The sequence below is a fragment of the Anabrus simplex genome, chromosome 3 (assembly GCF_040414725.1).
Source record: "Anabrus simplex isolate iqAnaSimp1 chromosome 3, ASM4041472v1, whole genome shotgun sequence".
Classification (NCBI taxonomy): Eukaryota; Metazoa; Arthropoda; class Insecta; order Orthoptera; family Tettigoniidae; genus Anabrus; species Anabrus simplex.
Window position 1 is genome coordinate 203,990,249 of NC_090267.1, and position 16,202 is coordinate 204,006,450.

The following is a 16,202-nucleotide window of genomic DNA, read 5'->3' on the forward strand; positions in this document are numbered from 1 at the left end:
TATTTCATGATAATAATAATAATAATAATAATAATAATAATAATAATAATAATAATAATAATAATAATAATAATAATAAACCTACAACCTGTTTTTCAGTCAGTGACCGGGTCAGGGATGGAACGAATGAAGCCCCCATCTTGCGGGGAGGGTGGGAATTGTGCCGACTGCCGAAGCCTGTCGCACTCCTCTGGGGCAATGATTAATGACTGACAGATGAAATGAAATGATATTGGAGAGTGTTGTTGGAATGAAAGATGACAGGGAAGACCGGAGTACCCGGGGAAAATCTGTCCCGCGTCCGCTTTGTCCAATACAAATCTCGCATGGAGTGACCGGAATTTGAACCACGGTATTCACGTAAGAATTTTAAACCTAATCTATATATCCACACAGTTTTTAAATTTCCATATTTGCATTGATAAGTAGAGTCTAGTAAGCTTTTTGCAAAACAGCTGCGATTCTAACATGCTCCGCTCGCTAGAATGATTCCCTCGTAGACGGTGGCGCCAATGCTAACTCTATGCTTCAAGCTACCAAAAGCAACAATGTGTGACGATTTAATTGATGTGGGCTACAGCTCAATAAAAATGCTCTGGAGGCGCCGGGTATCGATCCCGGTACCTCTCGCATGCTAAGCGAGCGCTCTACCACCTGAGCTACGCCCCCTCCACCTACACGCAGGCACACAGTTTTTGAGAGCTCTGGCAGTTCGCGTCCTCTCGCTCCTCCCTGATTTTACAGAATGCTGTTGGCAGAAGCTCGATTAGTAATGAATATCTCGAGCATTCACCGCAAGAGTACACTGTTGGTGGAAGTTTGATCAGAAACGATTATCTCAAGCGTCCTCCGCTAGAGTCCACTGTGAGTGGAAGATCGAGTAGCACGTTTCATTTCCAAAGTTCTGCTGTTGGTGGAAGATGGATACCGTGAAAGTCAACTCAAGACCCGAGGAAGTGTATGCTTCCTCGTGTGAGTACGTCCCCTGTTTCCTCTTCCCGTCACGGGTATCTTCCTCCGCCACAACCATCAAAATAAATTACTTCCATTCACATCATTGTATTGATCACGTAAAACATACAGATTACTGGCGAATACTGTGGCAAGAGAAGCATGGTTTATTATTATTCCATAATGCGATTTGTGTGAGGTACATGGGGACTTAACAACGGGATGTATCACGACATAAGTATACGATTTCATTCTCGAGCAATGGCTGTCACAGGCAATTTCTCACAATTCAACAAGCTGAAAACCCACCTGTGAGTGGGATTGAAAAATAAAATGTTTCCAGGAATGTTATAAACATTGTGTAGTCCCGTTAATCAGAAAGTAAAAAAACGAACTCATGATCCCCTCATGAGAACATTTCTGCAGTTACGTCCGTGGTATAGTGGTTAGTGTGCCACCCGCGGAAGCCCGAGTTCGATTCCCGGCTTTGCAACGAAATTTGAAAAGTGGTAGTAGAACTGGAACGGAGTTCACTCAGCTTTGGGAAGTCAACTGAGTATAGGGGGTTCGATTCCCTTCTCAGCCATCTTCGAAGTGGTTTTTCGTGGTTTTCCACTTCTCCTGCAGGCACATGCTGGGATGGTACGTAACTTAAGGACACGGCCGCTTCCTTCCCCCTTCTTTGTATATCCTTTCCGAACTTTCCATCCCCCCCACCACAAGGCACCTGTTCAGCGTAGCAGGTGAGACCACCTGGGCGAGGTACTGGTCATCCTCCCCAGATGTATCCCCAACCCAAAGTTTCACGCTGCAGGACAACGCCCTTAAGGCGGTAGAGGTAGGATCCCTCGCTAAGTCCGATGGAGAAACCAACCCTGGACGGTAAACAGATTATGAAAATATTATTATTATTACTATTTTTCGAGTACGCTAATGATCCTATACCCATACCGTGTTAAGGCCCTTCTTCTTTTACATACGACGAGTGTATATTTCAAACAGACCTACTGACGAACAACCAAACGAACGAACGTTCTCTGTTACATAAATCTGGCACGCATCTTAGTTGAATTACAATTTATTTCACTCACCTTATCACTTTGATTGCTTGATTACATAATTCGGACACTTTCTTAAAACTAAACCGACCGAGCTCAAAAGCTGCAGTCGCTTAAGTGCGGTCAGTATCCAGTATTCGAGAAATAGTGGGTTCGAACCCCACTGTCGGCAGGCCTGAAGATGGTTTTGTGTTGTTTCCCATTTCCGCACCAGGAAAATGCAGGGGCTATACCTTAATATGGCCACGGACGCCTCCTTCCCACTCTTAGCCCTTTCCTGTCCATCGTCACCGTAAGACGTACAGTATCTGTGTCGGTACGACGTAAAGCAACTTGCAAAGAAGAAAAACTAAATTACATTTTTCAGCGACTTCTTGGGAGAAGTTTCGTCAGAAACACTCACGCCATACATAAACAACCACAGGACAACATATACGATATAGTACCACAAAAAAACCAAGGGATTCCCTTAAGACAAAGTATAATTTGTATTGAATACAGTATAACTTACGAGTGCCGTAGCTGATCTCCATCCATTTCTTCTATTCTTCTGAGACTACAGCACGACGATTCAGTGTCACTGACACTATTAACGTTGATCACATACCTATCTTCAGCCACATCCATAAGGAAGTCCTGGTCCCGCAATTTCTCCTCTTTTTCCATAATGTGACGGACGCAGTGCACCAAATTTTCGGGTGTAACTTCGGCGATTCCTTCCTGTAGTAGCCTCTTGACATCGTCAAGTATAAAAGTGGTGTCGTTCCGAGCAACGTAACCCTTTACCTGGCTCCATATTAGCTGTATTTGGTTCATTTCACAGTGGTATGGAGGTCAACGAAGCACAGAATATCCAGCCAGCTCAGCTATACTGTTAATACGGTAACCTTCATACTTACGTATCGCAGTTTGAATGAAACCCATTAAACCCACACAGGTGTCTTCGTAGTACACTCCCTTCTCTCTTAGGAACTTCTCTATGTCAGTTTCCTTGGAAAATAACGTAGGAATCCTTTCAGGCTCGACAGAGTGATAAATGGCATTGACCATCACAATCACATTCTGTTGAAGTTACGGCAATAGTTTTTTAATAATGATACTAATAATGATAATCTCCACTGGACTTTCTGGCTCTAAATAGCCTACAAGTCTCGCACCGTCAACGTAACCGTGCTTGTTCTCACAATGTACTATGTTCACACGACCTCCTTTTCCACTTGGTGCTTTCAACCCGGTACTAACACCACTAATGAAAGCCTGGCGTTTGTTTTTACTCATACTGTCCTGCCATACCTTAGATCAGGGTCAGCCAACTGGCTGGCGAGTGGTGTAAGAGGGCCCGTGTGACGTCGGAGAGCACGTGTGACGTAGGAGCGCAGAAGGTGGGGAGACGCTGTCGTAGAGTGAGACGAAGAGACAGCCTCGCTTTGTAGTAAACACGTGCAGTGCCATACGTAGTGGTGGTGGTAACGGTACAGTAAGTACGGATGAACCGGGCATATCACGGTGCGACAAGTTACCTACCTACCCCTCCGATCTTTTTATCTTTATGGGAAGATCTATATTTATTTGTTGAAAATGATAGCAATACTACAGCTAAATGTTTTGTTTGTATAGGTAGAAATAAAGTTGCTTTATAACTCTTATGCTACTTCATAACAAAGTTACGTTACAATAAAATAGTTAGAGAGAAATACGTACTATACATACCGCATTGTACCTGCAGCACTTGGGCCTCCCCCTACGAATGACGTTGTGTTTCCCCTCGCCCCTCCAGCCTTCACTTCTCAGTTACAGTACTAAGTACTTCGTTTCGCTGCCCGAGCAGAGTGTGTGACGTGTTACCTTACATCACATGTACAAGCAGTTGGCTGACCCTGCCTTAGATGATGTATATCCAGCGTTACACCAAGTTTTGTCAGGGTTATAAACCGTGCGCTTCTGCTTACGATAATTCTTGATTGACCCCAGCTACTTGCGACACCATTGAAATAAATCTGCTCGTTCCAGCAAAGCGGAAACTCTATTCCGCTGCTTAAAGATAAATCCTCAATCCGTCATCAACTTCCGAACTGTATTCTCACTGAAATCAGGTAAATAAGCTTCACTATTCACTGCAATGGTCACTTTCCTGACAGTAAAATGTTCGTAACTAAGAAGAAGAAAAAACTATGGACTTTCATCCGAATACAACTTGAAATAAAATCAGAATGTTGTGACACACGAACTCTCTTCCCTTTGGACGCCGGTCAACCTTTCGCTGGAGACAAGGATTTTCCGTGGAGTTTAAATTCCGCGCGAGCCGTTTAAACATTTTACGTTGAAATGCCGGTCAGCTGTGTGGTCATTTTCATAATTTCTTCCACAGTCCACAGCGGATTCTCATCTCGTAGTCTACTGTAAATGTTCAGAACAATTTGTTTAGACTTCTACTTAATACTTCCCCACTTTTATTCCCTCTAAAGTATTTACCTGGTAACTCAAGTGTCAGGTGGTGGTGGTGATTATTGTTTTAGGAGGATATACGACTAGCAACCAACCTCTATATAATACTAATCAGAGAGAAAAAATGGAAGGGATACGACACTTTTAAAAATGAAGGTATCGGCCAAAGAAAGACAAGGGCCACGAAGGGCGTGAAAATGAAAGACTCCCTAGCCTTCGGAAACCTAATAGCGTCGGGGTCGGAAAAGAAGAAGAGTTGATCAAGGGAGGTCGGATAGCATAGACGAAAGTGAGGAGCATGGCACAAGTAAATGGAAGCAATGCCTGAGGGTCCCGTGGTCGCCAACCAACGCTCCGAAGTTAAGAGCCCCTAGGGCCCCGTTTACTCGCCTCTTACGACAGGCAGGGAATACCGTGTGTGTTATTCTAACGCCCCCCGGTGGAAATGATCCTGCGGGCGCCCATGCTTGAGGCGGTTGAGGTGGGATCCCTCGCTGTGTCTGGGGAAAACACCAATCCTGGAGGGTAAACGGATTATATAAATAATAAATTAAAATTCAGACAAGCCTATGTGGCGTCAGGTCAAAATAATTGCACTCAGTTGCTCAAATATTATTATTATTATTATTCAATGTCTAAAGGCAATGCCTTGTCTATGCAACCATTATTTCCTGCCCTCAGCTCGTCGTTTCATTTCAATGTGTCTTAAGATGTGGCCAGTGAATTTAGGCCTTCTTCTTTTTACCATTAAAATCCGTTCTCGTTTCCCTTGAATTTCTTCTAGAACGCTTTCGTTTGTTGTCTTTTCAACCCGTTTAATCCTGACCATTCGTATCCAGACCCACATCTCAAACGCTTCCAATCGCTTCCAATCCTGATCTCTGATTGTCCAAGATTCACAGCCATACAATTTTACACTCCACACAAAAGAAATCAAAATTTCTTCCTAATTCCAAAATCTAAATTTTCACTGATTAAAATATTTCTCTTATTACTAAACGCCTGTTTGGCAAGTGCTATTCGCCTTTTGATCTCTTTGCTGTACCAGTTGTCACTGGTGTTCAGGCTTCCTAGATGAGGGAAACTGGTGATTTGTTCCACTATCTTGTCAGTGGAGTGAATTCGTTCAGGATGCTCACTCACAACTAATATTTTGGTCTTCATGACATTAATGTTTAAGCGTGAATCTAAAAATGCTGATGACAATACATTCAGCACCTTAGACAACTTTCTCGGAGTCTGCTACAATTGCTATATCATCAGCAAATCGAATGCATTAGATTTGATGCCCGCCCATTTACGTTTACTCCTTTGGCATTTGCCTTAAACTTATTTATGGCATATTTATGACATTTCTCTGATAATCCGCGGTTTTTCTGGTTCCAATCTTCTTGTTCCCAGTATTTCATGAGCTATACCTAGGAAACCTTCTTTTATAGTATCCCATTCCAGTTCTTCATTTCCTTTTGTTAATTCGTTTTTTTTTACATAAACATCCATAGTTTGGTGGTCTTTAACTTGGCTATATCTAGAGGTTTCTATTTTCGGTGATCGACTCTTTTCAGTTGGATACTGCATTTGGCCATAACTAGGCGATGGTGACTGTCAATCTCTGCTCCAGGATAGGTGCGACTTGTTTTGACTTGATTACGAAATGTTCTCATGACAAGGATATAGTCATTTTGATAACGAGCAGTGTCACCTGGGGCTTTCCAAGTGTATCTCTTGCGTGATGGAACGTCAAATAACGTGTTCGTTAGAATCATATTGTACTGATCGTAGAATTCTAGTAACCTCTCCCCTCGTTTGTTCCTGACACCTAAACCACAATTCCGAGTTATTATTATTATTATTATTATTATTATTATTATTATTATTATTATTATTATTATTATTATTATTATTATTGTACCAGGAGGTACGCCTCAACTCCGCTCATTCAAAATAACCGCCTTTATACACTCCTCTAACGGCCAAAAGGTGAAACTGATACTACATGAACTTGTAACATTAATCGGAAGATGTCACCACTGAAATATTAAGTAATTTTGTTATTGTGTAGTTTCTTAAACTGATTGAATTTCTCCCTGTTTTGTTCTGTTATATTTAAAGTAGTTAGGACATTTTTCCACAGATGACGCTACCAAAAAACTCTGATCATGCACTCTTGTGCAAGGTGAAAGAACTTATAACTTAAAGAAGTTTTGTATTTCTAGGTTGTCCATAACTGACTCTATGTTCATTTATTTTTGGGTTGGCAACTCTTCTTTTTCTTTCCGCCAGGTTTGAATCTAGCCAATCATAAATTTTTAAAATTAATTTTCAATCAATCCCGCATTTCTTGTTCACTTTGAATCTGCCAATAAAAATTAAGAAGGTGTGTACAGATTAGCCCTGAATCCTCTCGAACCTTCCCTGAGGGTATATAAACTGTGGCTTTTCATGTTTCCTTGTCAATTGATCATCGTCTTTGTGTGTGTGTGTTAAGGCAGGAGGCAGGACAGCCTCTTTCTTCGGTCAGCTGAACATCTATAAGGCAATGGACACGTAAAATCTACCTTTCTTGCTACCGCCGCAGCTTTATTCGAGAGGAAGGTCGGAATATTTAACTATATTACAAACTTTCCTAAAATGTAAATCTTCTTTTGGCTAATGTAAAATTTTCACTAAGTTTTAACTGTAAACCTGGGAGTGAGTTGCACTCTCGAGCTCCCCTTCATCATGGTTTGAGGTGACTACGTTTTGTAACTGTGTTCTCCTGTAATGTGTTAAAGTAATTTCCATGCGAGCCACCTCAGTAGTTTGGGAATAGCCCTGTTTCATCGGCCGAGAGCCTTGTAGGATTTTAATTTTTTCATTATCTCGGAGCGCAGTGTACGCCTCCATTCAGTTTGTGTTCGAGCCGTTTATTTAACCTCTTCTTTTTTGCAAAGGCCCTGTAGGTTGGGTACTAGATACCACTATACAAACTTATTTTAAGTTTGTAAGTATATTGCCTTGAGTAGGCTAGAAGAAACTGAGAGCCTGTTAGCTCTTTTTTAAAGTTTTGGTAATGGTAAAGAGTGCCTCTGGAAGGCTAGATATTGTATTTAGGGAGCAAGTGCTCTTGAACTAGGGGATTTCTGCCCTTAACTAAATAATACAACTTTCAACTATAAATTTGTAACCTAGGGGCTTGTAGCCCAGAATTGTCAAGGTCTGAAGCTTGAATTTTTCCAATTTTTGAAATTGTCATGTTTCATTGTTATGTTCATTCAATGAAAAGTTTTTAAGTTTGGAATTCTAAAGAAATATAACGTTTGTTAAAGTTTTAATTCGATCCTTGGTGTTGTAGTTTGACCCATTCAGCCCGGCACCTTCTTTAACCTCTTTCTGCATCACGGGTATCCCCGTAACAATTATTGTTATTATTATTGTCCGCCTCTGTGGTGTAGAGGTTAGTGTGATTAGCTGCAACCCCCGGAGGCCCGGGTTCGATTCCCGGCTCTGACACGAAATTTGAAAAGCGGTACGAGGGCTGGAACGGGGTCCACTCAGCCTCGGGAGGTCAACTGAGTAGAGGTGGGTTCGATTCCCACGTCGGCTGTTCTGGAAGTGGTGTTCCGTGGTTTCCCACCTCTCCTCCAGGCAAATAATAATAATAATAATAATAATAATAATAATAATAATAATAATAATACTAATAATAATAATAATAGTTTTTATCTGCTTACCCCCCAGGGTCGGTTTTTCTCTCGGACTCAGTGAAGGATCCCACCTCTAACGCCTCAGACTCTGGGTCGGGATACATCTGGGGAGGATGATCAGTACCTCGCCCAGGCGACCTCATTAGCTATGCTGAACAGGGGCCTTACGGGGGGATGGGAAAATTGGAAGGGATGGACAAGGAAGAGGGAAGGAAGCGGCCGTGGCGTTAGATTAGGTACCATCCCGGCATTTGCCTGGAGGAGAAATGGGAAACCATGGAAACCACTTCCAGGATGGCTTTGGTGGGAGTCGAACCCACCTTTTCTCAGTTGACCCCCCGAGGCTGAGTGGTCCCCATTCCAGCCCTCGTACCACTTTTCAAATTTCGTGGCAGTGCCGGGAATCGAACCCTTGCCTACGGGGCTGGCAGCTAATCACACTAACCACTACACCACGGAGGCGGACAAAATTCGAATAATCTACCCAATAATTTTACCTCATTTCAGGATCATTTACACTATCACTCAACGATAATGTGTTTCAACAAAATGGACAACATTGAATTCAAAGTTTTACAGGTGTGGATATGGTCGGCTATTGTTATCTTACTGAGGTCATTATCAGGAATAAACGGTTGAAAACTGAGTTAAAATCTTCTCTAAAACACCTCAAAATATTTTCTCTTGACATTCTATTTTCTTTTACGTGAATACGTGAATGGCAACAAACACATGAACGAATTACTCCCTCGATAGCCCTATACAAACATCGATATAGACGTCATCAAGTATACTATACTATTGTCCCAGTTCCTTTTACATATCTATCTACACAAATGTGCGGACGTGAACTCGGAATCAACGCTGAGTTATTCGATGCTGGATTCATCTATCATTTCGCTGGATGATTATACCGATCCTCTGGAGTCGTTGTACCGTCGAGCTCACAGTCGTGATATTTTCTATTTCGAATTTAAAAGAACCTGAAAACTAAATTCTATAGCCGTTAATTTGTACATCTAGGACTATCATAAATCACAGTACCGAAAGCGTCAATGTATGACGAACATTTCAATCTGGTTTGCATGTATAGCTCAACAAAATTGTTTTGGAGGCGCCGGGTATCGATCCCGGTACCTCTCGCATGCTAAGCGAGCGCTCTACCATCTGAGCTACGCCCCCTCCGATTCCTTACTGGCACTCAGTATTTCAGAGGTCCAGCAGTTCGCGTCCTCGCGTTTCTCGCTGATTTTAGAGTGTGCTGTTGGCGGAAGCCCAATTAGTAACAAATATCTCGAGCATTCACCGCTAGAGTACACTGTTGGTGGAAGTTTAATCAGGAACGAAAATCTCAAGCTTCCTCCGCTAGAGTCCACTGTGAGTAGAAGATCGGCCAGTAGGAATTCCTAACGTTCTGCTGTTGGTGGTAGATCGTAATGATAACCGCGCCAACTTAATGCGTCGCTCTTTACCTGTCTTGACAATAGTCAATAGCTTTTGAAGCCTAGCGTTAAGCTGTAATTGAGATTTTTTTCCATGATGCCTCTGGGGCGATGAGCCACCTGTGATACCGAGAGAAAGCTGTGTTCCGTAATTCTCGTATTTCCAGTTAAGATGCATTGTTTTTAAGATTTTAGTGTTGCTAATGGGTTCATAGTAAGATGTTTGTTATTGAGAGTTTAGTTATTATGCTTCTGTCCTTCTTCTTATTAATCTGTTAATCCTCCAGGTTTAGTTTTTCCTTCATACCCAACGAGGGATCCCACCTCTACCGCCTCAAGGGCAGTGTCCTGAAGCGTGAGACATTGGGTCGGGGGATAACCAGGGGAGAATGACCAGTACCTCGCCCAGGCGGCCTCACCTGCTATACTGAAGAGTGGCCTTGTGTGGAGAAGGGAAGATTGGAAGGGATAGACAAGGGGGAGGGAAGGAAGTGGCCGTGGCTTTAAGTTAGGCACCATCCCGTCATTTACCTGGAGGGGAAGAGGGAAACCACGGAAAAAACACTTCCATGATGGATGAGGTGGGAATCGAACCCACCTCTACTCAATTGACCTCCCGAGGGTGAGTGGACCCCGTTCCAGCCCTCGTACCACTTTTCAAATTTCGTGGCAGAGTCGGGAATAGAACCAGGGCCTCGGGGTGGTGGCCGCTAATCCCACTATCCACTACACCACAGAGGCGGACTTTATTAAAATCTCAGACCTGGCCGGGAAACGAACCCGGGACCCTCTGACCGAAGGCCTCAAAGATGAACATTCAGCCATGGAGACGGGATGATAGAAATGCCATTCCATATGCAGCCAGTCCCTGTTATGATTGGTGTGCAAATATTGCTCATAGGGTCGGTTGTTTCATGCATTTTAGTGGGCTTGTCAGATTGATATGCATTAGCAACATCTGGCTCGGAGAGGAATGCAACGGGAAACTACCTCACTCCTCATTTCTCTAGTACGCCTCTTCAGTGACTCCTGGACTCTTTATAACAGCTGTTGGCGGATCTGTGGAGGGTCAAACAAGTCAACAGTGTGGTACAAAGCGCTTTAATAGGACTTCCTACAACTTCTTAATATTAAATGGAGCCAACTTTGTATACACGGTAAGTACAGTGAGGAAGATCGTCTACTCGTCGGCGCCGTGGCTTAGTTGGTTAAAGCGCCTGTCTAGTAAACAGGAGATCGAGGGTTCGAATCCCTCCGGTGCCTAAGTGTGTATTTTTAACTGGAAAGTACAATATAGATCAACTTAACGATAGGCACTGTTCAAGTTTTTAATGAAATTAGTACAATTTCGAAGCGAAGATTGCAAGAAGATAACACGTACTATAACATATATAACATATATTAAGTGGCTATCGTCAATAAATGAAACTAAACCAACCTTCAGCCTAATTGCTCACTATCAAAATTTATAGGTCATATTATTATATAGCCCGCCTCTGTGGTGTAGTGGTTAGTGTGATTCGCTGCCACCCCCGGAGTTCCGGGCTCGATTCCCGGCTCTGCCACGAAATTTGAAAAGTGCTGCGAGGGCTGGAACGCGGTCCACTCAGCCTCGGGAGCTCAACTGAGTAGAGGTGGGTTCGATTCCCACCTTAGCCATCCTCGAAGCGGTTTTCCGCGGTTTTCCACTTCTCCGCCAGGCAAATGCCGGGATGGTACCTCACTTAAGGCCACGGCCGCTTCCTTCCCTCTTCCTTGCCTGTCCCATCTAATCCTTCCATCCCTCCACAAGGCCCCTCTTCATCATAGCAGGTGAGGCCGCCTGGGCGAGGTACTGGTCATTCTCCCCAGTTGTATCCCCCGACCCAAAGTCTGAAGCTCCAGGACACTTCCCTTGAGGCGCTAGAGGTGGGGTCCCTCGCTGAGTCCGAGGGAAAAGGCAACCCTGAAGGGTAAACAGGTTAAGATAAGAAGATAAGATTAGAACCCAATATGACACCACAGATTAAGATAAGAAGATAAGATTAGAACCCAATATGACACCACTTTCTTTCTTTCTTAATCTGTTTACCCTCCAGGATTGGTTTTTCCCTCGGACTCAAGGAGGGATCCCACCTCTACCGCCTCAAGGGCAGTGTCCTGGAGGGTGAGAGTTTGGGTCAGGGGATACTTCTGATGAGAATGACCACTACCACGCCCAGGTGGCCTCACTTGCTATGCTGAACAAGACTTTATGGGGGGATGGGAGAATTGGATGGGATGTACAAGGAAGAGGGAAGGAAGTGGCTGTACCGTACGTTAGGTACCATCCCGGCATTTGCCTGGGGGAAGAGCGGGAAACCACGGAAAATCACTTCCAGGATGCCTGAGGTGGGAATCGAACCCACCCCTACTCAATTGACCTCCCGTGGCTTAGTTGACCCCGTTTCAGCCCTCGTTCCACTTTTTCAAAATTTTCGTGGCAGAGCCGTGAATCGAACTCGGGCCTCCGGGGGTGGCAGCTAATCACACTAACCACTACACCACAGAGGCGGAGAATGTCACAACACACTCATGTAAAATCAGATATTACTAAAATAATGTCAACACTAATGATGGACTCTAAAGTCCATCATCATCATCTGTTTACCCTCCAGGTTCGGCTTTTCCCTCGGACTCAGCGAGGGATCCCACCTCTACCGCCTCAAGGGCAGTGTCCTGGAGCTTCAGACTCTTGGTCGGGGATACAACTGGGGAGTATGACCAGTACCTCGCCCAGGCGGCCTCACCTGCTATGGTGAACAGGGGCCTTGTAGGGGGATGGGAAGATTGGAAGGGATAGGCAAGGATGAGGGAAGGAAGCGGCCGTGGCCTTAACGGAAAACCACTTCGAGGATGGCTGAGGTAGGAATCGAAACCCACCTCTACTCAGTTGACCTCCCGAGGCTGAGTGGACCCCGTTCCAGCCCTCGTACCACTAGATTGCTGATACGACTGTATGTGCCTATAATAACTTTCATACTTGGTTTTTCCTCTTCGTTTCAGATGCATAATCGTGAAATGAGTGTTCTGACCAAGTATGCTACTATTAAATTCCTCACTGTCGGCAGCCCTGAAGATGGTTTTCCGTGGTTTCCCATTTTCACACCAGGCAAATGCTGGGGCTGTACTTTAATTAATGCCACGGCCGCTTCCTTCCCACTCCTAGCCCTTCCGCGTTCCATCGTCGCCATAAGACCTATCTGTGTCGGTGCGACCTAAAGCAACTAGCAAAAAGTATTAAATTTCTATATAGAAAAAAAAATGTTTTCGCCCGGGATCGAACCGGGGACCTTCCGCGTGTTAGGCGGATGTGATAACCACTACACCACGAAAACACACACTTAGGAACGAAAGTTATCTTAGTATATCTGGAGCAAGTTGAAGTACAGCAACTGGTTCTACACGCATGTCCGCTATCTGGGCCTAGTCGCAGGCGAGTGACCTTTCTCGTTACGTAGACTACTTGCACTCAAGTAACTGTGCTTAGTAGGTGGTAATAATTCGTGATTGAGAATATTAATAGCGGTAGAGGTGGGATTCTTCGCTGAGTCCGAGGGTAAAACCAACCCTGGAGGGTAAACTGATTAAGAAAGAAAGAATAAAGAAAGAAAGAAAGAAAGAAAAGAAAGAAAGAAAGAATATCAATAAGTTCCAGCCTAGTAGTGAAAGGGTACAGTGCCTTTGTGTTGCCAGGAGGTTCCGGGTTCGATTCACGGCCACTTTAAGAAATATAACTGCAACTCTAATCGTTTAAATACCCGCCGATGTACCGTACGAAATTACATTGACTTCCGACCATTTCTTCTGGATGCTTCATTTTTTTTGTCCGTCCACATTCCTGCTCCATTAAAGCAGCACACTGCCAGCAGAAATTTATTTCTGGACTTCATAATACTCCAAGAAAGTGATGCGTACATAATTATCAAAATCGGTGAGTTCTGTATTCTTCCCCAGGTGTATCCCCGACCCAACGCGTCGATCGATCATATTCTCGATTCAATTCAGACTTCATTTTCATTCTGTTGGCAGCACTACCGGAACCGGGACAGCTCCCTCCTTACTCCTCAACCCCGTACACAAATGCATCCAGATAAAGTGTGCCGATAATACACTACATGGCACAAAAAAAAAAAAAAACGATCAGCTGGAAACGTGTAAGCTCCAAGTGGAAGAATAAACGAAAAAAAAGAGGCTTACGCCTCTAATACGTAGGTGGATCAAAACGTTAGTTGCACTAACGCGCCGCAGCAGCGCGCTGTGTGTCGCAAACGTGGGCACAGCGGAGAAAGGGACAGACACAGCCCACACGTCTGTTAGGCAGGTCGCTGTGGTGTTTCGTCTAGTACTGTGTGAATAACAACCAAATGCAATGGCGCGTCAACTGGACGTTCACTCCAAATATGAGGTGCGTGCGACAATCCGATTCCTATGGGCCAAATGGAAGAATTGCACGGACATTCATCGTGAAATTAGTGCTGTGTATGGGGTGCGGGCCATTTCCCGTCAAGGCATCGTAAAGTGGTGTCAGCAATTCGAAGCCTGACGCACGGATATCACGGACAACCATCGCGAAGGCAGGCCCGCAACGTCCAGGACCCGTGCGAAGGTCAACAGTGTGAATGCGATCATTAGACAGAACCGGCGCATTAAACTGAGAGAAATCGCAACGCAGCTGAAAATGTATGGCAGTGTGTTCGCCATTGTTCACGAGGACCTTGGATATCGTAAGCTGCGTCAAAGATGGGTCCCACGTCTTCTCACCGATGAGCACAAGGGACAACGTTTCCAATCCTCCCTGGCATTTTTGCAACGCTATGCCGCAGACGGCAACGGGGTTTCTGCGGCGAATCGTCACAGGCGACGAAACGTGGATCCACCACTTCACCCCCGAAACGAAGCGAACATCAATGGAATGGGTGCACCCCTCGTCACCACAACGAAAGAAGGCCAAGGTTCAACCTTCAGCCGGTAAGGTTATGGCGACAGTGTTATTTGACCTGGAGGGTCTGTTGCACTTGAAATTCATGCCGAAAGGATTTTCTGATCTGCCCTCGTATTATAACGACAACTTCAGAATTTATCTGGAGCTTGATTTGTGTTTATTTTGACTATTTAGCGAATGACTAATATATTAAATAAGGAATTTTAAAAATGAAAAACTTATAAAACATGTTTCAGTGCGCTTTCTTAATGAATTTACATAGAAATAAGTGCACCGTGATGCGATAAAACGAACACGATGATTATTTATTTATTGTAAGGCTTTTAGTGCCGGGAGCATGCTAGAAAATGTTGGAATCGCCTGGTGCAGGTGTTTCTGGTTTGACACCCATGGATGACCTGCGCTTCAAATGTGGGATAAAAATTTGCTGATGGAGAGGTTGAAACCCGGCGTCGGCCCATTGTCTATTCCTGTCGAATAGGCTCTGCTTAAGGCTTAACGTCACCATGCGACGGACAAATCACCGTCAAGAGCATCGTATGCCCTCACTCCATATGAGCACTGCGGAGAGGTTTGGAATTGCATCCAAGCTTTTGACACGCAGTATAGTGATTGGAAATTGTATACCTCCACCTATCCTACCCCGCGCTACCAGCCAACATCCTGATAGTGAATTTGTTTCTTCCATCGGAACTCGAACCGACTATCCACGATCATAGCCACTAGATGGACTACGAACTCGGTAAAATTGTGATGATAGGCTGCTGTGATTTGCTAAAATTGCTGATGTTCTTATACCGAATTGATCATCGAGCCATGAGGTAAATAGTCTTGAAGAATACTTCACTATTTCATATGCGGAGTTTACGTACTGTTAATCAATGGCGGAGTGTACTTCCATATTTATAGAGTGACCTTAAATTAAGATACTCGCTATACATTAACCTAAACGTTGCTTGTCTTCTTCTTCTTCTTCATCTGTTTACCCTCCAGGGTCGGTTTTTACCTCGGACTCAGCGAGGGTTCCCACCTCTACCACCTCAAGGGAAGTGTCCTGGAGCTTCAGACTCTGGGTCGGGGGATGACCAGTACCTCGCCCAGGCGGCCTCACCTGCTATGCTGAAGAGGGGCCTTGAGGTGGGATGGGAAGATTGGAAGGGATAGGCAAGGAAGAGTAAGGAAGCGGCCGTGGCCTTAAGTTAGGTACCATCCCGGTATTTGCCTGGAGGAGAGGTGGGAAACCACGGAAAACCACTTCCAGGATGGCTGAGGTGCGAATCGAACCCACGTCTACTCAGTTGACCTCCAGAGGCTGAATTGACTCCGTTCCAGCCCTCGCACCACTTTTCAAATTTCGTGGCAGAGCCGGGAATCGAACCCGGGCCTCCGGGGGTGGCAGCTAATAACACTAACCACTACACCACAGAGGCGGACTGCTTGTCACTTCACAATAATAATAATAATCTTATTGGCTTTACGTCCCACTTACTATTTTTATGGTTCTCGGAGACGCCGAACGGCCGAAATTTAGTCCAGCAGGATTTCTTTTATGCGCCAGTAAATCTACTGACACGAGGCTGACGTATTTAAGCGCCTTCAAATACCACCACACTGAGCCAGGGTCGAAACTGCCAAGTTGGAGTCAGAAGCCCAACGC

The 16,202-nt window shown here is 44.5% G+C and overlaps 4 non-coding genes across 4 annotated transcripts; 1 reads left to right on the forward strand and 3 right to left on the reverse strand.

The window, feature by feature from the left end:
• Positions 1 to 596: 596 nt before the first annotated feature.
• Positions 597 to 669, reverse strand: TRNAA-AGC (transfer RNA alanine (anticodon AGC)). Its single transcript has one exon. It is a non-coding gene; the product is annotated as a tRNA-Ala (tRNA).
• An 8,580-nt stretch (positions 670 to 9,249) lies between these two features.
• On the reverse strand, positions 9,250 to 9,322 carry TRNAA-AGC (transfer RNA alanine (anticodon AGC)). Its single transcript has one exon. It is a non-coding gene; the product is annotated as a tRNA-Ala (tRNA).
• Positions 9,323 to 10,771: 1,449 nt separating this feature from the next.
• Positions 10,772 to 10,845, forward strand: TRNAT-AGU (transfer RNA threonine (anticodon AGU)). Its single transcript has one exon. It is a non-coding gene; the product is annotated as a tRNA-Thr (tRNA).
• Positions 10,846 to 12,865: 2,020 nt separating this feature from the next.
• On the reverse strand, positions 12,866 to 12,938 carry TRNAV-AAC (transfer RNA valine (anticodon AAC)). The gene has a single exon. It is a non-coding gene; the product is annotated as a tRNA-Val (tRNA).
• Positions 12,939 to 16,202: the final 3,264 nt, after the last annotated feature.